At 37.9% G+C, this 26,654-nt stretch overlaps 1 protein-coding gene and 1 long non-coding RNA gene across 5 annotated transcripts in view; one reads left to right on the plus strand and one right to left on the minus strand.

Annotated features, from left to right (window-relative positions):
• iqck (IQ motif containing K) overlaps positions 1–26,654 on the plus strand; it is a 178,420-nt gene that overhangs the window by 22,786 nt on the left and 128,980 nt on the right. The gene's annotated exons all lie outside the window — the stretch shown is intronic.
• Positions 24,268–26,654, minus strand: part of LOC309508559 — a 48,083-nt gene continuing 45,696 nt past the window's right edge. The window contains exons 2-3 of one of the 2 annotated variants that reach the window (XR_014209547.1): positions 25,175–26,377; positions 24,268–24,839 (exon numbers count right to left, since the gene is read on the minus strand). This is a non-coding gene — a long non-coding RNA (uncharacterized lncRNA). Of the gene's footprint in view, positions 24,840–24,990; positions 26,378–26,654 lie in introns of those variants that run through there. The other variant, XR_014209548.1, reaches the window with a different exon arrangement.

A 26,654-nucleotide genomic window follows, 5' to 3' on the forward strand; every position in this document is an offset into this window, starting at 1 on the left:
TCATTTCCAAGGTGTTTGATTTTCACTTTACCATGTTCATGTACAGAGACTCATGTGAATGTTGAAGTCAGCAGGACTCAGTTGCATCTGGTCCCTGAAAGAAAAAAGAAAAGAAAAAACTGAACATACTGATATCAAGAGAAACTATAGGGCTGCACGATTTTGGGAATAGATTTTAGATTTTTCTGCTTAAAATTTATTTTTAAAATTCACAGAATACACACACACACACACGTTTCCAACAATATATAATGAACACCAGGTTTGTTGTGCCTTGTAGGCATAGGCTACGCAGTGCTGCATAAAATAATAATAACAATAAATTAAATCTTCCAAAAGATTTCAAGAACAACTACGCTAGAGAAAAATATATTGATTATCATATGTTACTTCAAATGTTTCCATTCGTTATGATGATATGAAATGAGATAATAGTAAAAACATAAAGCCTAATGTTTGGTGCATTTTTCCTTTCAAACGCAATCGCGCTCCAAAATATGATACATTCAAACGCACAGCGCGCTCCAAAATATGATACATTCAAACCCACAGCGCGCTCCAAAATATGATACATTCAAACCCACAGCGCGCTCCAAAATATGATACATTCAAACGCCATCGCGCTCCAAAATATGATACATTCAAACGCCATCGCGCTCCAAAATTGTAAACATTATGGTTATACATATCTATGTTTGAGCAGATATCCACAAACAGTATTTAACAGGAAACACGGGTCTAAATAGTATAATATTCACCATATATCTAGCAACAGTTCAACTGCAATGTGAAGTTTATGCAACAATACCATAAACTAATAAGTAAGAATTTCTTACCTTACATCTTTCTTGTCTTCAAATCGCGTTCTTCTTCTTCTGGGGTAAATCCAATGTAAGCTCAGACGTGTCTTCCAAACTCGACGAAAAGCAGAGACTTGTGAAGTTTTTTGGTGTTTTGTGTTTGAGGTAACGAGGGCGTTCGCGTCCCATGTGGAGATTTGCATGTGAATCTCTTTTGCGCGAGTGGGCGTGTCGAATTAAAAAGTAATTAGCAAGCGTTTGAGATACTGGACATCCTGTTGGTTTTATACAAATTACTTAAACAGAGAATATTTGTTTTCAGTTTGAATCCGATTATTTAAAAGTACACACTTAAATGTGTATAAAGGTATATGGCTCATAAATGTGTGAGAAGTATTCGCTGAGTTATGTTTCAGTTTATAGACGTGCTCAAGAAAAAAAAGTTCACCGCGACAGAGAGGCAGAACACACTCCCTGTTTATTTTCTTTATTTTACAAAAGCACAATGTTTTGATTTGATTGTAAGTGGACACATACAAAAGTAGAAATATCACAGATTATTTTTTTTATATTTCTTTTTTCTGTATAACCATAAATGACGGAGTAATTTAAGTTTATGTTGCTGCTATGTGAAAAAAATCCAGCAAAACGCGTCGGCGCGTTTCTCGACCTCAGAGGGTTAAAGCACACGTCTAAAAATCAAAGGCAACCAAATGATTACACACAGCTGGCATTATCCCGGACTGTTTGCATCAAAGACATTGTCACTATAAAGTCGCTGGCTTTTGGCCAACACATCAAAATTATCACAAAACATTTTTGAATGTGAGCACTAAGAACACTCTGCTCATAAAGACATAACACTTATTAAAAGAGACTTACCTGAACTTATTCTTCCAGCGACCAACAACCACCTGCACGCCAAGCAATGAAAGTGCACTAAGTTCCAGGGCTCGACATTAACGCTTGTCCGCTTGTCCGGGACAAGTGGATTTTTTGAAGGGACAAGTAAAAGAGAATTTTACTTGCCCGACCGGACAAGTAGCCTGATTAAACGTCAATAACAAAAAAAAATAACTAGGGAATCACTAAAATGAGAGAATGATTCTGATTGTATTATATTTATTGTAAGTTGCGATCGATAGTGGATAATAAATGTATTACTGACGGTAAAAAGGTTGCGCTGTTGAGGCTCGCGCAGCCTCTCGAGGAGAAATCCAAACAAATGTAAACTCAGTTTAAACTCAGTTAACAACATACTACCAGTGCCAAAATTCAAAATGTGTTTTAATATTTGTAACATATAATACAGTTTAGCAACCTCACACGACGAGTGCCGTTTTCCTGAATACCACCACGACTGAAAATGTGACATTGCTTTCATACAACAGTTCAATAAACAGTTCAAATTAAGTCACTTACATTTTAGACACAATATTGCCTGTTTTTGTTCTGTTTCAGCCGCGAAAATAGTTCCAAACAAAAGATCACAGCAGAACCGTAACGCATCTCACAGCAACACTTAACCGTGTTTCATTATTGAATGATTCAGCGTTTTGAACGAATTGGCTGAGTCAAAGATTCAATTACCCATTCATAAACATCCGTCAGAATAAGCAATACTTTAATTGTGCTCTGTTTTATTTCCAGTGATGATGCAATCAGCCTAAGGTTTTCTCTTTATCTCGTGAAGGTGTTTCCTCTCCATTGTGTAAATAATGATTGTAAGAAAATAAATAAATAATTGATCACAAAAAATAAACATCCGTCTCATTCTTGAATGATCAGTTGTTTGAAAGAATCATTTGAATGAATGACTCAATGACTCGCTCATTAAGATGGTCGCCTGCCGCCTCCTACTGGCGGTTTACTTTCATGTTTAAAAGTATCATTCTTTCCAACGTTTCATATTTGTATATTAAAAAATATTTAAAACAATCTCATAACATTATTTAATGCAGTTGTAAATTTTCAGTGTAAATTATTTAATTTGATCAGCCCTACCTAGGGTAACAACAGCCCTATATTATCTTATTAGGCTATTCTAATTTAATTTATTGATCAAATTTAAATTTAAAACGAAAGATGAAGCATACATTTAATAAGATTAGGGGGAGGAAATGCTCTTTAAAGGTGCAGATATGACAATATGCTGTAGGAGCCATTTGTGACATTTATGTTGAAGTTAATTTAATGACCCCTGCTGGTGAATCATGACCTTGCGGCCTTGGAAGGCCTTGGAACAGGAGGAGTTAAAATTGCACACCTGTGCCAATTAGTGGCATAAAGGTAGACAAAGGAGGAATCCTTGAGGTGTTGGAAAGTTTGGAATTGGATGTTGGAAATGCATGGACGCCAGCAGGCATATGGTTTTCAATTTATTTACTTGTCGGTTTATTTATCAGTTTAGTGACAGTTTATCGCATTGGAAGTATTGGATGGATTACGTCGTTCGTCATCCATATTTACGTTTTCGTTTTTACAAGTTTGAGTTTATTTATCGAGAGAATCAAATGCTATACTGGAATAAAACGAACAATCTATTGAAACTCCTGAGGCGTCCGAAGTGACTTACTGGAAGGCACTACATAGTTGAAAAGCTATTGGAAAGTGAAACCTGCTGCATTGGAACATTTGGAAGTCACCTGCGTTTGGAAAGTTTGATTTACGGATTTACCCTTAGGATACCTGGAAGATTGGGAGCTGCATTCTCTAAAGTATGTGGATTATACACGTTTCCCGCTGGAAATATGTGAGGATTTATCCTTTATCTCCTTGGACGTTTGTGCTTACACCACAAACTGAATGGGCCTTTTCACTGGCGTTTGTCTTCTCATTTATGTGTTGACTTTGAAATGCTATCGATTTCTTGTGTGTTGAACTTAACCCTCTGGAGTCTGAGCGTTTTTTTGGGCCCTGGGGGTGTTCTGACATGCTCTGACATTTGTGCTTTTTTCAGTTGCTTATAAACATATTAATGGCAAAGGTGTAAATTCACTCTATATAGCACAAACAGGACTACAATAATATGTGAGCCACATGTATGTACATGTTTTCATTTTTGAGAGAATAATGTTTATGCGTGGTTATCGAAAAAACAAAAAATTGAAATTTTTGAAATAAGACCACAAAACACATACTAAATATGTGGCAATAAGACTTTTGACTTATGGATGTCGTCGCCTATAGTTTTTTCTTCAAAATTATGTGAAAATAGTCTTGCTTTATCGTTCACATAAAACCATACATTGATTTAAATTGATGTAAAACAGGTTTTGCTTGGAAAGCCAATATGCGAGGGGGCGTGAACGAGGAGTGGTTTACACCTTAGAATACACCCACTCTGCATAATTAGCCATTCACTCAGGTGTGACACTGACTGAGCCACAATGCAACGACAAAAGATATATTTAGAAGAAGACTTATATTGACCATTTAAGATTTTGCTTACATCTATCTTGTAAATATGTTTTGCTATTTTATTAAAATGGTTACAATTACAACAATAATTACAATTTCAACAATATTTCAAGTGTACTCTTTCTTTGTAAAAAAAAATGATTATAGGCCCTACATTTTATCTATGTATTCATTAGTTTGAATATAACCAACATTGGAACAGCTAACATCTTAGTTGATGACTTTATTTTTGACAAAAATAGTATTTTATATATAGAAATGGCTAAACAAAAGCTTATTTGATGTGGCAGTATATTCTACAGTAAAAACTGTACCCAAATCTGGTCAACAAAATGTTGTCTTTCATATTTCGTCTGACTGTAACGTTGTTTTCATGAAATATTAGGGCATATTGTTAATTTGCAGTTTAATACGTTGCTTATACAAATAGCCTACATTTTATTTCAACATTCAGTCGATGTTTACTTATCTCAGTATAGAAATACAGTTTGCTAAAACATCATCATTCATTCACACACGCGATTTAAATTTAAACTGTCTTTGCCAGCTGTGGTAAACAGCGCGCATTCATGCCGTTTATTCATTCATAAACAGAAACCCACGTGAAGAAATTCACGTGAGAAGGAAAAAACTTACTTGTATTCCTCAGCTCGCTCCTCGATATACCCGCACTTCTGAGGGACATTTTCCATTAGTATTATTCATCACAGCGCTGCAAGACGGTGTAAACAAGTAATGATCTAAATAAACTTGTGTGTTTTCTCGAGCTGATGGGGGCGTTCACAGGATTGCCTCAGCCATTTGCGTTTGAATAGCGCGCGCTCTCCGTGGGCGGGGCCGATTATAACGTAATGAGATGAGATGAGCTCGACTGGAATCGCTCTCTTTTAATACAGATTTCACAAGATGAGAATAATTGTTTTTTTATATAAATGACTTCATTTAAAAGAAGAGAATTCAAGCTTCATGCCTGTCTGTCTGTATGTCTGTTTGACTGAGTATTCGCTGAGTTATTGTTAATTTTCGGACGCGTTTCAGAATGGACTTCACTGGCAGAGAGAAGGCAGAACTCGCTTCGTGTTTATTTTTCTTTATTTGGCAAAAAGCACAACACTTTGTTTTTATTGTGAGTATACACAAAAATAATACACATTTAACAGAATCGATTGATGTATGAAACTCCTATGGAAAATCAAAGTCAACAGAGTATTTATGAGTTTCTTTTACACTAATAAAAAAAAAGCGAGCTGGTATCGCCGGCGATACCGTAGACCTCAGGGGGTTAAGTTAATCTTTGAAAAAATTTCTGACGAAGAGCCTGAAGAGCAGGATTTGTACGAAGAAAAAGAACTGTTTAAGTTAATTGCAACACGTAGGGGGAAGCTTGGTGTTTTAACACGCAAACGAAATGAAATCAATAGTCTTATTGAAGCTGGACAGGACAAAGAAACTGTTAGGAAACAAGTTAACTTGTTTGATGGATTTTTCGTTGAGTTTATTAGTTTACAAGCAACTGTACAAAAATTGACGAAAGATGCATACGAAAAGGAGGCCGATAACTTAGACTGGTACCAACCCAAATATCACCTTTTCAAAAGCTTCTTAGAAGGTGTTACGAACTGGCTCGAGGTTGATCAAGATAATGAGAAAGAAGAGGAGCAGGACGATATTGGTACTGTTAAGTCCCAAGATAGCGCATCTCAAGTAGCGCACAGTGTCACGCATAGCTGCAAAGCAACAAGCGCTCTCAGTTGCGCGTCACGAGAATCTTTCATTCATCTAAAGGCCGAAGCAGAATGTGCGGCTATTAGAGCAAAGGCGCAGACTTTGAATAACAAAATTGATCTTGATATCGAAGAAGAAAATATCATTGCAAAATTAAAAGCACGAAGAGAAAAAATGGTCATAGATTCCGAACTTGCTGCTGCAGAGGCAAAGGTTAGAGTATTCAGAGAAGCTGAAAAACAACGTTCAGTGTCGGGCGTATACAAATACGGTACACCAACGGAATATGATACCCTTGCAACAGTACAAAGACCAGTGAGATCCCAGAGAGAAGGATCAGCTGCTCCTCGAACTGACCCTAGGCAAACTGTAGGTGCACAACAAAATGCAAATCAGAGCATCTCAGTACCAATAGGAAGCGAGATTCACCCAAATGGCAATGATACAAACGTCACTGATGTTTTAAAAAGACAAACTGAAATCACTGAAATGTTAGTGAAACAGCAAACACTTTCTCTTCTGCCAGATAGAGAAATTCCCATATTTAATGGTGATGCTCTTCAATATAGGACGTTCAAGGCTTATGGAGCCTTGGAAGGTGATAAACAGTAGAGGTAATGGGCCATATGCTGTTAGAACACCCTTAGGATGGGTCGTCAATGGGCTCATGCAAGAAACAACATGTCAAGCGCAAGGAAGTCACTCATGTACTGTAGTTAATCGCATATCTGTAGCAGATTTGAATGACTTGTTGATTAAACAGTATCATCAAGATTTTCCAGAACTGGCAGCTGAGGAGAAATCAGAGATGTCAGTCGAAGACAAACAGTTCATGTCTATGATGGAAAGTTCAAAGTAACTAAGAAATGGTCATTATTACTTGCGTTACCTTTTAAAGAAAATGATGTAATGATGCCAAACAACTACCAACAGGCACAGCAACGTGTTATGTCTCTGAAAAGAAAATTAGAAAAGAATGAACAATATCATAGAGAATATACTGCAAAACATACAGAGATGACACGTTTATGACATACAACTTTGTATACAATATACAAAATGTATTTACAATATGTTCAATGTCATAAGAATACTAAAAAGAACAATGAGCTGAAGACTAAAATAAATAAATAAATAAAGAGAGAGAAAAAGAACATGAGGGAAAGACATTAATCTATACATCAGTTACATTGTACACATTTTGTCATGTTATGTTAAAATAAGTTTCATAAGAAATGTTAGAATGCAGCTAGGGTCCAAATATGAGACGGCAAGTTTTAGTTGAGACACTCACACACAGATATAAAGCATATTTTAAAAACTTTGTTGTATAAAATGTATATTTATTTGCAACAGTTATGTTAACAGCAATAATACTATATTTCTGGTAAGAACAGCTATTCAGCTGATGGACACGCGCTGCGTTGTCATGGGAACATCCCAGGTGAAAATAATGAGGAAAATATTACGTTGTCTTTCGTTGCTCCCTTCATCAACATAATGGCACACAAGTGCCCTGCTCCCTCCAAAGTGCCCAATTCAAGGGCTCTGCCGTCTGCCCTTTTAAGAGAGTAGGGCATAGGTAAAGCTCACGAGCAATAAGCACGTCCCAGCCGTCCGTCCGTCACTTATTGGGTTCCCCGGAAACATTTCCGTTGTGTTCTGTTCTATTTGCAGCGCGTTTCTGTATTTGTTTGTGTTGTGAACTTTTGCAGCGCGTTTCTGTATTTGTTTGTGTTGTGAACTTTTGCAGCGCGTTTCTGTATTTGGTTGTGTTGTGAGTATTTGGAGCACACATGTGTTGTAAAACTGATGAAGATGTTTTCTTAATTTGCGGGTGTTTTTTTCTATTTGCATGTGTTTTCTTCAGTTGCAGCGCGTTGAGCTCTCTCGGCCACCGTAGAAAATGCAATTGTACGCTTTACTCAAATGGAGGCATTTCCAGAAGAAATCGAAACCTTGCAAAAGGAAAACGCTCGTGTCAGTCATCAGAGCCACATTCGTAGGCTTGATCCTATTCTGCAAGATGGATTACTTCGTACAGGAGGGAGATTAAGCAGAATGGCTATGCCAGAGGATCGAAAACATCCTATGGTTCTTCCAAAACACCATCATGTGTCCAAACTGGTGTTGAAACATATTCATGAACAACTAGGCAACTGTGGAAGGAACCATATGGTGGCCAAACTGCGACAGCAGTACTGGATTCCAGCAGAAATTTCCCTTGTTAGAAAGATACGGTCTGAGTGTGTGTTCTGTAGACGCCTACATTCAAATTTAGGAGAACAAAAAAAAATGGCAGACTTGCCAAAAGAAAGAATAAGAAAGAATAACACCAGATTTACCACCATTTACCTTTGTTGGAGCAGATTTCTTTGGTCCAATTATAGTAAAAAGAGGACGCAGTGAAGTAAAAATGACACCATACCTTTTCACATGTTTCACAACTCGAGCAATACATTTGGAAATAGCAAATTCACTTGACACTGATTCATGTATCAACGCAATCCGCAGATTTATAAGCAGAAGAGGGCAAGTACGGCAAATAAGATCTGACAATGGAACTAACCTGACTTCAGCTGATCGTGAACTTAAAAAATGCCATAAAGGAATGGAACCAAAGCAACAAACTCCAAGTTGCTCTGCAACAAAAGGGCATAGAATGGACTTACAACCCACCTGCCTCTTAACACTTTGGAGGAGTATGGGAGAGGTTAATAAAACAGGTCAAACTAATACTTCTATCACTAACAAAGGATCAAATAGTAGACGACAAATCCCTTCACACTTTCATCTGTGAGGTAGAAGCCATAATGAATAGTCGCCCACTTACCTCAAACTCAGATAGTCCAAATGACATCGAACCTTTAACACCCAACCACCTTTTACTTCTCAAAGGACAACCCACATTACCGCCTGGCTTATTTCAGAAATCAGATGTGTATAGTAGACGCAGATGGAAGCAAGTACAATACTTAGCTGATATGTTTTGGAAAAGACGGGTTAGAGAATATCTTCCAAACCTACAAGAAAGACAAAAATGGTTTAAAGAGAAAAGAAACTATGCAAATGGTGACATTGTGTTAATTGCAGACCCTACTGCCCCTAGGGGATCTTGGATGTTGGGGAGAGTTATTGACACAAAGAAAGATTCAAAAGGGATTGTTCGTAGTTTGACTTTAAAAACCAAGACAAGTGTGTTAGACAGACCGATTACAAAGGTTTGCTTATTGTTGGAAAATGTCATGTGGATATGAATGTCCAATGTATATGTAATGTTTACTTCACCTTGTAGGAACTGACATGTATACTGATCTTTACACGCGCACAATGGACTATGGACTATTCGAGCAAGGAATTTCTTGCAACGTGCACACATGCGTACATACACATAAATACTCACATACACACTGAAATGGACTTTTTGAACGCACAATGCCTCTTATGGCATAATGGACTGTTTACGTTAGGGATGTCCAGATCAGGTTTTTTTGCCCTCGAGTCCGAGTCCGAGTCATTTGATTTTGAGTATCTACCGATACCGAGTCCCGATCCGATACTTCTATAATACATAAAAAAAAGAATAAAGAAGAGCGAAAAAACAGATCCAGGATGTTCCTTATTTTTTATTTAATTCACCTTATTTTAACATTCAACAACTCTGTTAACAAACAGAGCACTTATGTGAGGTAGCTTGAACAATCAAGTCATAAATAACATAAATAATTCACTTTTGGACTTTAGTGCAACAGTAAATATAAAAAAAAGTCTAATATATAAACAAATAGCACCTCAACTTAAAATACCCGGCAGGCATGTAAACAAATAAAATATAAAAGTGCCACAGTGTTTGCAAAGCCAGTAATGTGCTTTTAGGAACTGCACTCCTAACTCTTACGCCGGTTTCACACTGCACGCGTTAGCAGAGTATTTTAACATGGGATTTTTCGCCGCCCATGTTAACAGATTAGAGCATTCACACCGCACGCAGAGGCGGCGCGGCAGTGCGTAGCAGAGCAGCAGTGCCGCGATCGTTTCGGCGCCGAGTCTATTTTTGCTGCGCCGCTTACGCTGAATTAAAGTGACAATCCATGCATTGATCATGGCCAAAATACACAGCAGTTTTATCCAAAAAGTGCATTGATGATATCTATTGTGTTTTAAACAGTCAATCAAATGACCAACAGCAATTTAAAAAGAAAACAAATGTCCAAAAACAAACTTGTTGCCAGAACAATAAAAACATAGATGAACCAAAAGTTATATAAATGAAATTATTAATAAAATAAGCTTCTTGACAAGTCTTTTCTCTTAAATGTATTTGAAAACGAAATAAAGCAATGCCAACTTATCCATTATAGAGTACTCTGTCTGTACACAACCCGCAGTTCAGCCGCGCGTGACAAACGCTGCCTGTGAAAGCAAAATGTGCGTAGGCACCTATTGTATCTGTTGGCGTACCAAAAATAATTAGGGGCCAAGCACAGAATGTGCGTAGGCACCTATTGTATCTGTTGGCGTACCAAAAATGATTCTTCTTTTTCTTCCGCTCTGGGAGTCTATGGCAGCCCTTAGAACCGATCGCGGGAAAGTTGTAATGGTTTGACATTCTGATAGAGGACAGTCCCAACATTAAATACACCAATTTTGGTGTGTCTAAGTCATTCCCTCTAGCGCCACCAACTGTCCAAAGTTTCACTCATGTTTATTCTAATAACTTTTGAACCACAAGGGCTAGAAACAAAATTCCTTTTTCCTCTGATTCCTGACCTCATGACGATTCGATTGCACCCAATGACCTCATTTTCCGTCATGAAAAGTTTTCCGCCATTTTGAATTTTCCGAAAAAGCTACTTTTTCGAACTCCTCCTAGGCCGTTGCTCCAATTTCCATGAAAATTGAATCAGATCATCTACAGACCATGCCGACAAAAAGTTATGGAATTCAAGTTTGCTTAGCAATTTTCGAAAAAACCCACAAACAAATTTTACGTAGCGCTTGCGAAAACAGACGTAAGGCTGTATCTCCGCAACGCTTTATTGGATTCAGACCAAAGTTGGCACATGTCATCACAAGCATGACCTGAGGCTACATGCTGCGTTTCGGCGCAGCGCCACCTACTGGTCCGGAGATATGAAAAATGGCTATTTTTGCTTATAACTTCTGAACAGTTTGCCCAAAAATCATCAAATTGGTCTCGTTAGATTCAGGCCAACATGCTGAGTCGACTGATATCCAATTTTACCATATCGGCCATTTTGGCTGTCGGCCATTTTGAATTTTGTGCTAAAATGCTGTATTTTAAGAACGCATGAATGGATTGTTACGAAACATGGTATGGGTCATCAGCACGATGCCCTGAAGGAGCGTGAGAAGTTTCGAAACAGCGCCACCTTGTGGTCAAAAGTTATAACAACATTTCCAAAAAGGCTAATAACCTTTGAATCAATCTGCCTATTGAAATGCCACTGGTCTTAATAGATTCCCTGGGTCACGCTGAGAACATAGATACCAAGTTTGCCATATTTGGCCGAACTTCCTGTCCGCCATCTTGATTTTTTGTCAAAACCTACTTTTTCGAACTCCTCCTAGACCGTTTGTCCGATTTTCACCAAAATCGAATCGTATCATCTCCACACTGTACCGACAAAAGTTATGGAATTCGTGTTGATTCGTCAAACCGTTCTCGAATACCGCGCAAACAAATTTTACGTTGTACTACAGCTACAGATTTAGTGCAAAAGTACTAAATCGCCCATAACTCCTAGACTCCGTTTGTCCTAGACTCAAGTGTCTTACACCAATGTGATCCCTGGCTCAAGGCGGACAAAATGGCTATCTCCAATTTCGATTTAGGCCCGAAAAATGTTCTGCTATGTCGAATTTTGTCCGAAACCTACTTTTGCGAACTAGTCCTAGGTTTTTCGCCAGATCGGAACCAAACCAGTCTAGGACATTTCTCTGGACTCTCTAGATCAGTAATTATCGGAGAAAAGTTGAACTTTTGCATTTGGGTGGCTGTAACAGGGTCATTTAGAAAAGGGGCGTGGCAAAATACACTAAAAAAGCCTATAAATCCCAAATGAAAACTCAGAACTTCACCAAAATTGATGAGCATATGTGTCAGAACATGGTCAGGAAGCATGCTGAGTTTCATGGAGATCGGACCATAGGTGGCGCTATAACTGGCAAAAAGCCTTCATTCTTATTAGGGGTTCAAGCATGAAATGCTGAAACCCTATTGTAATTGTAAGGATTCGTAAAACGCATCGTGCAGGCCAAACCGTAAGGCCTAGAGACGTGAAACCTGGCCAGATGGTAGGCCTCAATTTGACGCCAACCTATCAGAGTATGACCCCGAATGGCCCATAGGTGGCGCTACAGAGACCAAAAGTACAAAATCGCCCATAACTCTTAGACCGTTTGTCCCAGGATCAAGTGTCTTATATCGTTGGAATCCTTGGCTCAAGGCGGGCAAAGTGGCTATCTCCGATTTGCTCGCCGGCGCCAATTTCGAGTAAATTGCATTTTTTTTGAAAAACCTATTTTTGCAAACTTCTCCTTGGTTTTTCGCCCGATCCGAACCAAACCACTGCAAGAATATTCTCTGGAGTCTGACAATCAATAATCATCCAAACAATTCAAAATTTCAATTAACGGTCGATAAGTGGAACCAAAATCTTTGATGGCACCAGGGCCACTTTTACTAAAATGGTTATAAATTGTGAACGGAAAGAGATTTTTTTTGCTAAACTTGGGACACATCTTCCTGAGCACAATCTGAGATCACTTGAAAAAAATCGCAACAATTGGCCACTAGGTGGCACTATAAAACGGTTATAACTTGTGAACGGAAACAGATATTTTCGCAAAACTTGGGACACATGTTCATGAGCTCATTCTGAGGTCACGTGAAAAAAATCATGACAATTGGCCACTTGGTGGTGCTATTAAATGGTAATAACTTGTGAACGGAATGAGATATTTTCACTAAACTTGGGACACATGTTCATAAGCTCAATCTGAGTTGACATGAAAAAAATCGTGACAATTGGCCACTTGGTGGCGCTATAACAGTGAAAAAATCATGAAAATAGCTATAAGCGCACCCAACCGTTAGTCTACTGAAAATTGGCACGCAGTGTCTTTGTCCAGGGTGCCATGATAGTCTATGAGAACATTGGTGTATCTCAAAAAACTCAGTGTAGGTCATTGGCACAAAGCCTTGAAGGACCCTTAGAAGTTTCAAGAAAGCCCGTGTTTTTTTCACAGGAGTGTCCACAGGAGTAAATCACGCACATCTTATTTTCATTACGGGTGCTGGATCACAAGTATAATCCATGTAGTAGTAAGTAACAGATCCGCACACCGAATAAGCTCCCATTCAAAAAAAATTATTAGTGACGTTGTGAGTGTGAGGCCCGAAACGTCACTAATAAATTTTTTTGAATGGGAGCTTATTCGGTGTGCGGATCTGTTACTTACTTTTTCACAGGAGTGACCTCCTAAGAATCCTTGCCGAGTCCAACAATACCAAACATGCCAGGTTTCGCCTTATGGTTTTTGTAAGTGTCATTTAGAGCTTTAAAAAATTGTGGTTATCTTCAAAGCCGTAAGTCTGATCTAGACAACAACAAAAAAACAAAGGAAATTTGAAAACATAGGTAAATAGCTAAACAATAACGCCAAATGTAAAAATTATGATAGGAACTGACAAAAAAAAAAAAATTAAATCCAATCAATTTCACCCATGGATCATTTTGATGCTCACATGTTTGAAACAAACAATGACGGATTGTGATGAAATTTGTTTTGAATCAGGACTGGCGAATCCCCGTCCATACTGTCAATGACCGTTCGCAAAGACCCGCCCACTTTAGTTACTGTTGCTATGTCTGACAAGCGACGCCACTCTCACACCACACCAAGTTCTCACGCAGTGAAAAATACATTGCGGATCAGAAAAAAGACTGCGCACTGACAGACAAGTACTTTTGATATGAAACAGGGTCTCCGCGGATCCTTAAACAGTATTAAAATGTCTTAAATAAAATATACGTTTTTTAAGGTCTTAAAATGTATTAAATTTCGCTAATTTTCGAAGAGTGGCATTAAATTTCATATGGGCTGCATTAAATTTCATCTGGGCGGAATGAAAGAAAGATATGTCTGGAGAAACAATTTTCCATGCTAACGTTATTTCACCAGCGCACGTCCCTGTTTAATAGGCATGTCGCTTAAATAACGATCGGAACGCGTCGCTGGGTAACACTGTTTGAGAGGGTCCTTTTTCACGTGGCGCGGGTGTTTTTATCTGAATGTATCTGAAGTGAACTGACGATCTTTAGAAAAGTTTCGTTGTTATTACGATTGAATCTTTCTTTATCTTTCCTGATAAAGCAGCGTTTATGAGCTTTGCTTTGTGTACAGCCGTTACCGGGGAAAACCGCCATTTCTGCCGCTCCTAAAGCGCCTCCTGCTGGCACCTCTTTGTAAACAGCCTTGCAAACCTGTATTAATACTAGTGTGGAGGTTTTCTATAATATTCACTCATTACAGTAAATTAGGGCATTCTAAGTCAATCTACTGCAGTATTTCCTCTCTCACTCAGTAGAAAATGTGGTTAACACCCAGTCATGCTTAAAAAAAAAAAAAAAAGTAATTTACCGTGAAACCGGTAGACTATAATTTAGCAAAATACTGTGATGTGTATTTTTGGTCATACCGCCCAGCACTAGCATAAGGCAATTTTTCTGGATGTTTATGTTTGCACACCTTATCTTATGGTAAACTAAACTTACTTTATTTAAATATTTGACAGACATAGGCTATCTTAATAAAATTCTCTTGGTATCATTGCTTTAGGAATAAGTTGGCAGTTTTTATGTTTGTGTAGGGTTAGGGTTAGGGGTTGTGTTTTTCATATTTTTAGGAATGTACAAAGGAACTAAATCTCAGGAATATGCTCTCCATGTCAATGGATGGACCCTCTGTTAATTGGAAATTTATTAATCTCCTGAAAAAGAGCATGCTGAGCAATTTGCTGGGACACAAATTCAAATTGTCAATTTCAAATTCTTTGCTGTTGTTTGGAAACTAATTCCCTTTTTTACTCCATCCATTTTTTGGACTGTGTTTAACTTGTCATTTACAATTTGATTTGTTATGCGCTGTTTGTACGTTATTTACAACAGTATTGTTGTTGTATTGAGATGGCAGTTGCCTGACATGCACTTTATGTTGCTAAATATACACTGACTATTTGCACTGTTGCTCAAATACAAATGTGCTTTGTTAACCCTCTGAGGTCTGAGGGGTTTTTGGGGTCCTTGAGATGTTCTGACATGCCCTGACATTTGTGCTTTTTTCAGTTGCTTATAAACATATTAATGACAAAAAAAAATTACACACTATTTAGCACAAACAGGGCTACCATAATATGTGAGCAACAAGAATGTACATGTCTGCATTTTTGAGAGAATAATGTTTATGCGTGGTTATTGAAAAAACTAAAAACTAAAGTTTCTGAAATAAGGCCACAAAACACATACTAAATATGTGCCAATAAGACTTTTGTCTAATAGATGTCATTGCCTAGTGTTTTTTCTTCAAAATGATGTGAAAATCATCCTGCCCTTATCATTCACATAACACAATACATTGATTTGAATTTTGCAAAGCACTTTCTGTTTGGAAAGGCAATATGCGGAGTGGGCGTCAACGATCATGCATATTTAGTGGTTCACACCTTAGGAGACAATGGGGCCTGCATACTTAATGACCCTTTCATTCAGGTGAGTCACTGAGCCACAAGAATGCAAGAGCAACAGTTGGAAGCATCTCAATTATTTTTTATTTTTCCACATAGTGTGCTTGCAATTTGGCCTATAATATCCAAGGAAAACATGTCTAGTAATTGTGCAGTTAATTCTCATACTGTATTTTCAGTTTTGGAATATTTATCCTCTCCCCAAATTTGTCACTAATAAAACACAATAAAATTTATTTAAAGAAAAGGCTTATTACCTTATTACCTTTTAATAGTTTGTTTACATCTACCTTGTAAATATATTTTTTTATTAAAAAGGTTACAATTACAACAACAATTCAAGTGTAATCTTTCTTTGTAAAAACTAAAGTATACATTTTATCATACATATTTCAAAGTTAAGGATTTGATTGATTATTTGATTACTTTATTTTTGACAAAACATACTATATTTAACATGAGCAAATATTGGCAAACAAATATTGGCTTATTTGAGTTGGCAGATATTTTACAGTAAAAATGTATAATCTATCCAAAACTAATCAACGAAATGTTGTCTTTCATATGTCTGTAACATAGGTCTTTCGTTTTTATTATAAGAAATATAAATGTTAATTTGCAGTTTAATACGTTGCTTATACAAATACATTTTATTTCAACATTTCAGTCGATTTTTACTCAGTATAGCAATACAGTTTACTAAAACCGAAACATTCATTCACAAACAGAAACGCCTGACTGTAACGTTGTTTTTATGAAATATTAGGGCATATAAATGTTAATTTTCAGTTTACTCATCTCAGTATAGCAATACAGTTTGCTAAAACATCATCATTCATTCACACAGAGACGCAATTTAAATTTAAACTGTCTTTTTGCGAGCTGTGATAAACAGCGCGCATCTCTGCGGCTGCCGTTCATTCATTCACAGAAACGCGATTAACTTGAGAAGGAAAAAAAACTTACTACATATTCGGATCCTCTCTCCTGCAATACCCGCACTCTGAGGTAGATTTTCCGTTATTATTATTCCTCACAGCGCTGCCAGATGGTGTAAACACGTAGGCTACAATGATATGATTAAACTTGTGTTTTCTCGAGCTGATATGGGGGCGTTCACAGGTTTGCCTCAGTAATTTGCGTTTGAATAGCGCGCGCTCTCCGTGGGCGGAGTCACATTACCTTTGAATGAGCTCTAATGAGCTCGACTGGAATCGCTCTCTTTTAACACAGATTTCACAAGATGAGAATATTTTTTTTTAATATAAATTACCTCATTTTAAAGAAGAGAATTCAAGCTTCATGCCTGTGTGACTGTATGCCTGTTTGACTCAGTATTCGTTGAGTTATTGTTCATTTTCGGACGCGTTTCAGAATGGTCTTCACTGACAGAGAGAAGGCAGAACTCGCATCACGTTTATTTTTCTTTATTTGGCAAAAAGCACAACACTTTGTTTTTATTGTGAGTATACACAAAAATAATACACATTTAACAGAATCGATTGATGTATGAAACTTGCTTGTAATATCAAAGTCAACAGAGCAAAATTAATTTCTTTTGAACTGAACTGAAAAAAATCCAGCAAAACGCGTGGGCGCGTTTGTCGACCTCAGAGGGTTAACCTGAACAGCCTAGAGTGTAGTTTTTATATATATTTTTGCCGTGGTAATGGTCTTAATTTTTATTCTTGAAGGTCTTAAAAGTCATTAAATTTGTTGAGCAAAAATGTGCAGATACCCTGTGAAACAAAGTCTCACCTTTCAAATGTAGTCATTTTTTAGAGACATTTAAACAATAAATACCGTTTTGTGACTCCTTAACCCTCTGAGGTCTGAGCTGTTTTCTGGCCCTGGAGGTGTTCTGACATGCTCTGACATTTGTGTTTTTTTCTGTTACTTGTGACATTTTCATGGCTAAAGTCTTATTACACTGTATTTAGCACAAACTCTGCTACAATAATATATCAGCAGCATGTATGTAAAAGTTTGTAGTTTTGAGATAATTACATTTATGCGTGGTTTGTGAAAATACAAAAAAAAATTCTCACTGAAATAAGGCCATGAAACCCATACTGATTATTTCTTAACAAGACTTTTGAAAATTGTATCACGTAGCCTAGAATATTTGCTCCAAAACTATGTGAAAATCACCCTGACTGCTCATTCAGATAAGACAATATATTGATTTTAAATTTCTAAGACGTGTTTTGTGTGAAAAAGCCTTATGCGGAAAGGCGTGATCATCTTATGAATATATAAGGCTTTAACACCTGAGAAAGACAAAGACACTCCCCTAACTGCCCTATTAGGAGCGATCAGGCCCTGTCATTCAGAGCAACCTTGCACAAAGAATGAGGAGATTTAAAAAAGAATGGCTTTTAGATTGTTTGGATTTATTTACAACACAACATAATCCAAAAATACAAATGACAAAAGAGCACATTGAAAACAATGATCCAAAGACAGAGACCTTTGTGCCATTCCTAAAAAACATTGTACATACATACCTTTCATTTCCAAGGTGTTTGATTTTCACTTTACCATGTTCATGTACAGAGACTCATGTGAATGTTGAAGTCAGCAGGACTCAGTTGCATCTGGTCCCTGAAAGAAAAAAAAAAAAAAAAAAAAAACTGTGAACATACTGGTATCAAGAGAAACTAGGCCTGCACGATTTTGGGAATAGATTTTAGATTTTTCTGGTTAAAATTTATTTTTAAAAATTCACAGAATACACACACACACACACACACACACACACACACACACACACACACACACACACACACACGTTTCCAACAATATATAATGAACACCAGGTTTGTTGTGCCTTGTAGGCATAGGCTACGCAGTGCTGCATAAAATAATAACAATAAATTAAATCTTCCAAAAGATTTCAAGAACAACTACGCTAGAGAAAAATATATTGATTATCATATGTTACTTCAAATGTTTCCATTCGTTATGATGATATGAAATGAGATAATAGTAAAAACATAAAGCCTAATGTTTGGTGCATTTTTCCTTTCAAACGCAATCGCGCTCCAAAATGATACACTCAAACGCGATCGCGCTCCAAAACATGATGCATTCAAACGCACAGCGCGCTCCAAAATATTAAACATTATGGTTATACATATCTATGTTTGAGCAGATATCCACAAACAGTATTTAACAGTAAACACGGGTCTAAATAGTATAATATTCACCATATATCTAGCAACAGTTCAACTGCAATGTGAAGTTTATGCAACAATACCATAAACTAATAAGTAAGAATTTCTTACCTTACATCTTTCTTGTCTTCAAATCGCGTTCTTCTTCTTCTTAGGTAAATCCAATGTAAGCTCAGACGTGTCTTCCAAACTCGACGAAAAGCAGAGACTTGTGAAGTGTTTTGGTGTTTTGTGTTTGAGGTAACGAGGGCGTTCGCGTTCCATGTGGAGATTTGCATGTGAATCTCTTTTGCGCGAGTGGGCGTGTCGAATTAAAAAATAATTAGCAAGCGTTTGAGATACTGGACATCCTGTCGGTTTTATACAAATTACTTAAACAGAGAATATTTGTTTTCAGTTTGAATCCGATCATTTAAAAGTACACACTTAAATGTGTATAAGGGTATATGGCTGATAAATGTGTGAGAAGTATTCGCTGCGTTTTGTTTCAGTTTATAGACGTGCTCAAGAAAAAAAAGTTCACCGCGACGGAGAGGCAGAACGCACACCCTGTTTATTTTCTTTATTTTACAAAAGCACAATGTTTTGATTTGATTGTAAGTGGACACATACAAAAGTAGAAATATCACAGATTATTTTTTTATATTTCTTTTTTCTGTATAACCATAAATGACGGAGTAATTTAAGTTTATGTTGCTGCTATGTGAAAAAAATCCATCAAAACGCGTCGGCGCGTTTCTCGACCTCAGAGGGTTAATGTGTCTGACAGATCGCTGTAGACTCGAGGCTCAGTTAAAGCTGCTTGTGAACCGATCATCTCTTCCTTCTAGTTAATTTATAGCATTAAAATAAACATGAATGAACATAAAAGGAATGTTGTTTTAAAGTGCTAAGACGTCAGAACACTTTGTTTTTCAAATTTAATTCCTCATATGTTAATCTACTAACTCTCCTGACTGCTTTGTTGGACAAAATGGCGGATTATGATTAGTCAGATCGCCTGTCAATCAAACTCCCTGCGAAGGGTCAATTGAGAATGCCTGTGCACACAATCCTGATCTAATCGACAACTTTGCAGTTGCACATAGGAAAGCCCGGAAAATCCCGCTATAATGTAAGAGAGCATCTTTCTCATGTATTTGGACCTAGGCCTAACAATGTTTTATAATGCGCTGTCCCCATTGTTTTTTTGTTGTTTTTTTGTTTTGTTTTTGGTGAGCGTAGGCTACTCCTGATTTTGTTAGTCATCTCATCTCTTATATGCTGTGTATGATCATATCCTGCCCTATTCATGGTAGCCTACTCGCGGACATTGCGTCATCAATGTCATCAATTGCGTCATCAAGGGGCCCGCCTTGATAATCCTACTTAAGGGCCCAGTGTTGGCTCATTACGCCACTGAATATAATTGTCTAAATTCCTTAACAAAATTAAATATTTACAATAAATCTGACACATATATATGGGCACACTTTGAGTACTACTAATAAAAGTGGTGGAGATCAGGCAAGACTATAAGAAGACTAGGCAAAAGGTGCTATAACTGTAAAAATGCTTTAAAACCATATATTTCCTATGGCAAACTGCCTGTATTGGCTGTAAATTGACTTTTTCATCTATGATTGCAGTTGTTAAATGCTTGCTAAATAAAACTTAATGTCTTTTGATGCTTGTGTGCTTAAAAGCCTTAAAGGCCTTAACTGCTTGAACCCCGATAAATGCTGCTTGCAGCTTTAATTAGGGGCCAAGCACCGAAGGTGCGTAGGCACCTATTGTATCTGTTCCCGTTCTTATTAATAGGAGCCAAGCACCGAAGGTGCGGAGGCACCTGTTGTATCTGTTCCCGTTCTTATTATTCTTCTTCCGCCATGGGAGTCTATGGCAGCCCATAGAACCGATTGCGGGAAAGTTGTTTTGGTTTGACATTCTGATAGAGGACAGTCCCAACATTAAATACACCAATTTTGGTGTTTCTAAGTCATTCCCACTAGCGCCACCACCTGTCCAAAGTCTCACTTTTATTTTGCTAAAAACTTTTGAACCTTATGGCCAATCAACAAAATAATTTTTTCCTCTGATTCCTGAGCTCATGCCGATTCGATTAAAATTTTTACCATATCGGCCATTTTGGCTGTCGGCCATTTTGAATTTTGTGCTAAAATGCTTTATTTTAAGAATGCATGAACGAATTGTTACGAAACTTGGCATGGGTCATCAACACGATGTCCTGAAGGAGCGTGAGAAGTTTCGAAACAGCGCCACCTATGGTGAATTTGTTTATTCAAATGCTTATAACTTTGGATGTGATCGACTTATTTTCACGAAACTCATCTCTTTAGACTCCTGAATCGTTGCCAAGTCCCACGATACTAAACATGCTAGGTTTCGCCTTACGGTTTGTGTAGCGTTGTGATTTAGCGCTTAAAAAACATTTGGCTTTATCTTCGAAACCGCTTGTCCGATTGAGACGAAACCACCGTCAGAAGTTTGGAAACATAGGTCGATGGCACAATGTTAATACCCAAATGCGAAAATATTGATAGTAAGGGGTAGTAAAATTCAATCAAAGTCATGTGTCAGTCATTTTTTATGTGTTTTTTCATATAAAGGTCTATAACTCTGAAGTGAATTGAGATATTTTCACCAAAGTTGACACACATATGTATGGGCTCACTCTGAGGACACATAAAAAAAATTGTGGGACTGAGCCTCTTGGTGGCACTATAATGGAACAAAACATGAAATTCCCATTGACTTCAATACAGTTTTGTGAAATAAAATGCTATACTGAACAAATGCATTGGTGTAATATTCCAGGACTCAGAATGTGCCAACAACACCATCCCCTGAAGGTACTCAAAATATTTCGAAACAGCGCCACCTAGTGGTCAAAAGTTATAACAAAATTTCCAAAAAGGCTAATAACTTTTGAATAAATCTGCCTATTGAAATGCTACTGGTCTTAATAGATTACTTGGGTCAAGCCAAGAACATAGACACCAAGTTTTCCTTATTTGGCCGAACTTCCTGTCCGCCATCCGGATTTTCAGTCAAAACCTACTTTTTCGAACTCCTCCTAGACCGTTTGTCCGATTTTCACCAAAATCGAATCGTATCATCTCCAGACCGTGCCGACTAAAAATTATGGATTTCGTGTCGATAGACGAAACCGTTTTTGTATAGTGCAGCAGCAAATTTGAGTCATGATGCCAAAAGCACTATTCAGGCATCATCTCTGTAATGCCTTGACATATTGACACCAAACTTTGATTGTGTCATTGTCACTTCACTCTGACCACATCACATCAGTTTTGTAACTGCTCCACCTATTGGTTGAAAGTGATAACCCATTAAATCATATTTTGAATTACTTTTTATATGATTTTTCAGCCATTTCGCCTAAACTCCTCTTTAAATGTCTTTAATTGCTCATTGTTGCAGTTGGTCTGACACCTTCAGCCATGTTGGCATATCCTGTCATCTGCTTGCGCTTGGCCCCGATAATTGCTGCTTGCAGCTATATTTCTTCTTCTTCCGCTCTGGGAGTCTATGGCAGCCCATAGAACCGCTTGCGGGAAAGTTATGAAATTTGGCACACTGATAGAGGACAGACTGAACAGTCACCATAGCAAATTTGGAGTCTCCAACTCATTCCCTCTAGCGCCACCAGCTGTCCAAATTTGCACTCATGTTTATGCTAATAACTTTTGAACCACAAGGGCTAGAAACAAAATTCCCATTGCTTCTGATTCCCTAGCTCAAGACGATTCGATTGCACAATATGACGTCATTTTCCGTCATGGAAATTTGTCCGCCATTTTGAATTTTTCGAAAAATCTACTTTTTCGAACTCCTCCTAGGCCGTTGCTCCGATTTTCACGAAAATTTAACCAGATCATCTACAGACCATGCCGACAAAAAGTTATGGAATTCAAGTTGATTCGCTTAGCAATTTTCGAAAAAACCCACAAACAAATTTTATGTAGCGCTTGCGAAAACAGACGTAAGGCTGTATCTCCGCAACGCTTTATTGGATTCAGACCAAACTTGGCACATGTCATCACAAGCATGACCTGAGGCTACATGCTGCGTTTCGGCGCAGCGCCACCTACTGGTCCGGAGATATGAAAAATGGCTATTTTTGCTTATAACTTCTGAATAGTTTGCCCAAAGATCATCAAATTGGTCTCGTTAGATTCAGGCCAACATGCTGAGTTGACTGATATCCAATTTAACCATATTGGCCATTTTGGCTGTCGGCCATTTTGAATTTTGTGCTAAAATGCTGTATTTTAAGAACGCATGAATGGATTGTTACGAAACATGGTATGGGTCATCAGCACGATGCCCTGAAGGAGCGTGAGAAGTTTCGAAACAGCGCCACCTTGTGGTCAAAAGTTATAACAACATTTCCAAAAAGGCTAATAACCATTGAATAAATCTGCCTATTGAAATGCTACTGGTCTTAATAGATTCCCTGGGTCACGCTGAGAACATAGATACCAAGTTTGCCATATTTGGCCGAACTTCCTGTCCGCCATCTTGATTTTCAGTCAAAACCTACTTTTTCGAACTCCTCCTAGACCGTTTGTCCGATTTTCACCAAAATCGAATCGTATCATCTCCACACTGTACCGACAAAAAGTCATGGAATTCGTGTTGATTCGTCAAACCGTTCTCGAATACCGCGCAAACAAATTTTACGTTGTGCTACAGCTACAGATTTAGTGCAAAAGTACTAAATCGCCCATAACTCCTAGACCGTTTGTCCTGAATGACAATGAAAACTCAGAACTTCACCAAAATTGATGAGCATATGTGTCAGAACATGGTGAGGAAGCATGCAGAGTTTCATGGAGATCGGACCATAGGTGGCGCTATAACTGGCAAAAAGCCTTCATTCTTATTAGGGGTTCAAGCATGAAATGCTGAAACCCTATTGTAATTGTAAGGATTCGTAAAACGCATCGTGCAGGCCAAACCGTAAGGCCTAGAGACGTGAAACCTGGCCAGATGGTAGGCCTCAATTTGGGGACAACCTATCAGAGTATGACCCCGAATGGCCCATAGGTGGCGCTACAGCAACCAAAAGTTCAAAATTGCTCATAACTCTTAGACCGTTTGTCCCAGGATCAAGTGCCCCATATCGTTGGAATCCTTGGCTCAAGGCGGACAAAATGGCTATCTCCGATTTGCTCGCCGGCGCCAATTTCGAGTAAATTGCATTTTTTTGAAAAACCTATTTTCTCCTTGATTTTTCGCCCGATCGGAACCAAACCACTGCAAGAATATTCTCTGGAGTCTGACAATCAATAATCATCCAAAAAATTCAAAATTTCAATTAACGGTCGATAAGGGGAACCAAAATCTTTGATGGCACCAGGGCCACTTTTACTAAAACGGTTATAACTTGTGAACGGAGAGAGATATTTTCGCAAAACTTGGGACACATGTTCATGAGCTCATTCTGAGGTCACATGAAAAAAAATCATGACAATTGGCCACTTGGTGGCACTATAAAATGGTTATAACTTGTGAACGGAATGAGATATTTTCACTAAACTTGGGACACATGTTCATAAGCTCAATCTGAGTTGACATGAAAAAAATCATGACAATTGGCCACTTGGTGGCGCTATAACAGTGAAAAAAATCATGAAAATAGCTATAAGCGCACCCAACCGTTAGTCTACTAAAAATTGGCACGCAGTGTCTTTGTCCAGGGTGCCATGATAGTCTATGAGAACATTGGTGTATCTCAAAAAACTCAGTATACGTCATTGGCACAAAGCCTTGAAGGAGCCTTAGAAGTTTCAAGGAAGCCCGTGTTTTTTTTTCACAGGAGTGACCTCCTAAGAATCCTTGCTGAGTCCAACAATACCAAACATGCCAGGTTTCGCCTTATGGTTTTTGTAAGTGTCATTTAGAGCTTTAAAAAATTGTGGTTATCTTCAAAGCCGTTAGTCTGATCTAGACAACAACAAAAAAACAAAGGAAATTTGAAAACATAGGTAAATAGCTAAACAATAACGCCAAAATGTTAAAATTATGATAGGAACTGACACATTTTTTTTTTAAATCCAATCAATTTCACCCATGGATCATTTTGATGCTCTCACATGTTTGAAACGAACAATGATGGATTGTGATGAAATTGGTTTTGAATTGGGACTGGCGAATCCCCGTCCATACTGTCAATGACCGGTCGCAAAGACCCGCCCACTTTAGTTACTGTTGCTATGTCTGGCAAGCGACGCCACTCTCACACCACACCAAGTTCTCACGCAGTGAAAAATACATTGCGGATCAGAAAAAAGACTGCGCGGTGACAGACAAGTACTTTTGATATGAAACAAAGTCTCACCTTTCAAATGTAGTCATTTTTTAGAGACATTTAAACAATAAATACCGTTTTGTGACTCTTTAATGTGTCTGACAGATCGCTGTAGACTCGAGGCTCAGTTAAAGCTGCTTGTGAACCGATCATCTCTTCCTTCTAGTTAATTTATAGCATTAAAATAAACATGAATGAACATAAAAGGAATGTTGTTTTAAAGTGCTAAGACGTCAGTACAGTTAAAATTTAAATCCTCCTATGTTAATCTACTAACTCTCCTGACTGCTTTGTTGGACAAAATGGCGGATTATGATTAGTCAGATCGCCTGTCAATCAAACTCCCTGCGAAGGGTCAATTGAGAATGCCTGTGCACACAATCCTGATCTAATCGACAACTTTGCAGTTGCACATAGGAAAGCCCGGAAAATCCCGCTATAATGTAAGAGAGCATCTTTTTCATGTATTTGGACTTAGGCCTAACAATGTTTTATAGTGCGCTGTCCCCATTGTTTTTTTTTTTTTTTTTTTTTTTTTTGTGAGCGTAGGCTACTCCTGATTTTGTTAGTCATCTCATCTCTTATATGCTGTGTATGATCATATCCTGCCCTATTCATGGTAGCCTACTCGCGGACATTGCGTCATCAATGTCATCAATTGCGTCATCAAGGGGCCCGCCTTGATAATCCTACATAAGGGCCCGGTGTTGGCTCGTTACGCCACTGAATATAATTGTCTAAACTCCTTATCAAAATTAAATATTTACAACAAATCTGACACATATATATGGGCACACTTTGAGTACTACTAATAAAAGTGGTGGAGATCAGGCAAGACTATAAGAAGACTAGGCAAAAGGTGCTATAACTGTAAAAACGCTTTAAAACCATATATTTCCTATGGTAAACTGCCTGTTTTGGCTGTAAATTGACTTTTTCATCTATGATGGCAGTTGTTAAATGCTTGCTAAATAAAACTTAATGTCTTTTGATGCTTGTGTGCTTAAAGGCCTTAAAGGCCTTAACTGCTTGAACCCCGATAAATGCTGCTTGCAGCTTTAATTAGGGGCCAAGCACCAAAGGTGCGTAGGCACCTATTGTATCTGTTCCCGTTCTTATTATTAGGGGCCAAGCACCGAAGGTGCGTAGGCACCTATTGTATCTGTTCCCGTTCTTATTATTCTTCTTCCGCCATGGGAGTCTATGGGCAGCCCATAGAACCGATTGCGGGAAAGTTGTTTTGGTTTGACATTCTGATAGAGGACAATCCCAACATTAAATACACCAATTTTGGTGTTTCTAAGTCATTCCCACTAGCGCCACCACCTGTCCAAGGTTTCACTTTTATTTTGCTAAAAACTTTTGAACCGTATGGCCAATCAACAAAATTCTTTTTTCCTCTGATTCCTGAGCTCATGCCGATTCGATTG

The sequence above is a fragment of the Leuciscus leuciscus genome (genome assembly GCF_965113295.1).
Source record: "Leuciscus leuciscus genome assembly, chromosome: 10".
NCBI lineage: Eukaryota > Metazoa > Chordata > Actinopteri > Cypriniformes > Leuciscidae > Leuciscus > Leuciscus leuciscus.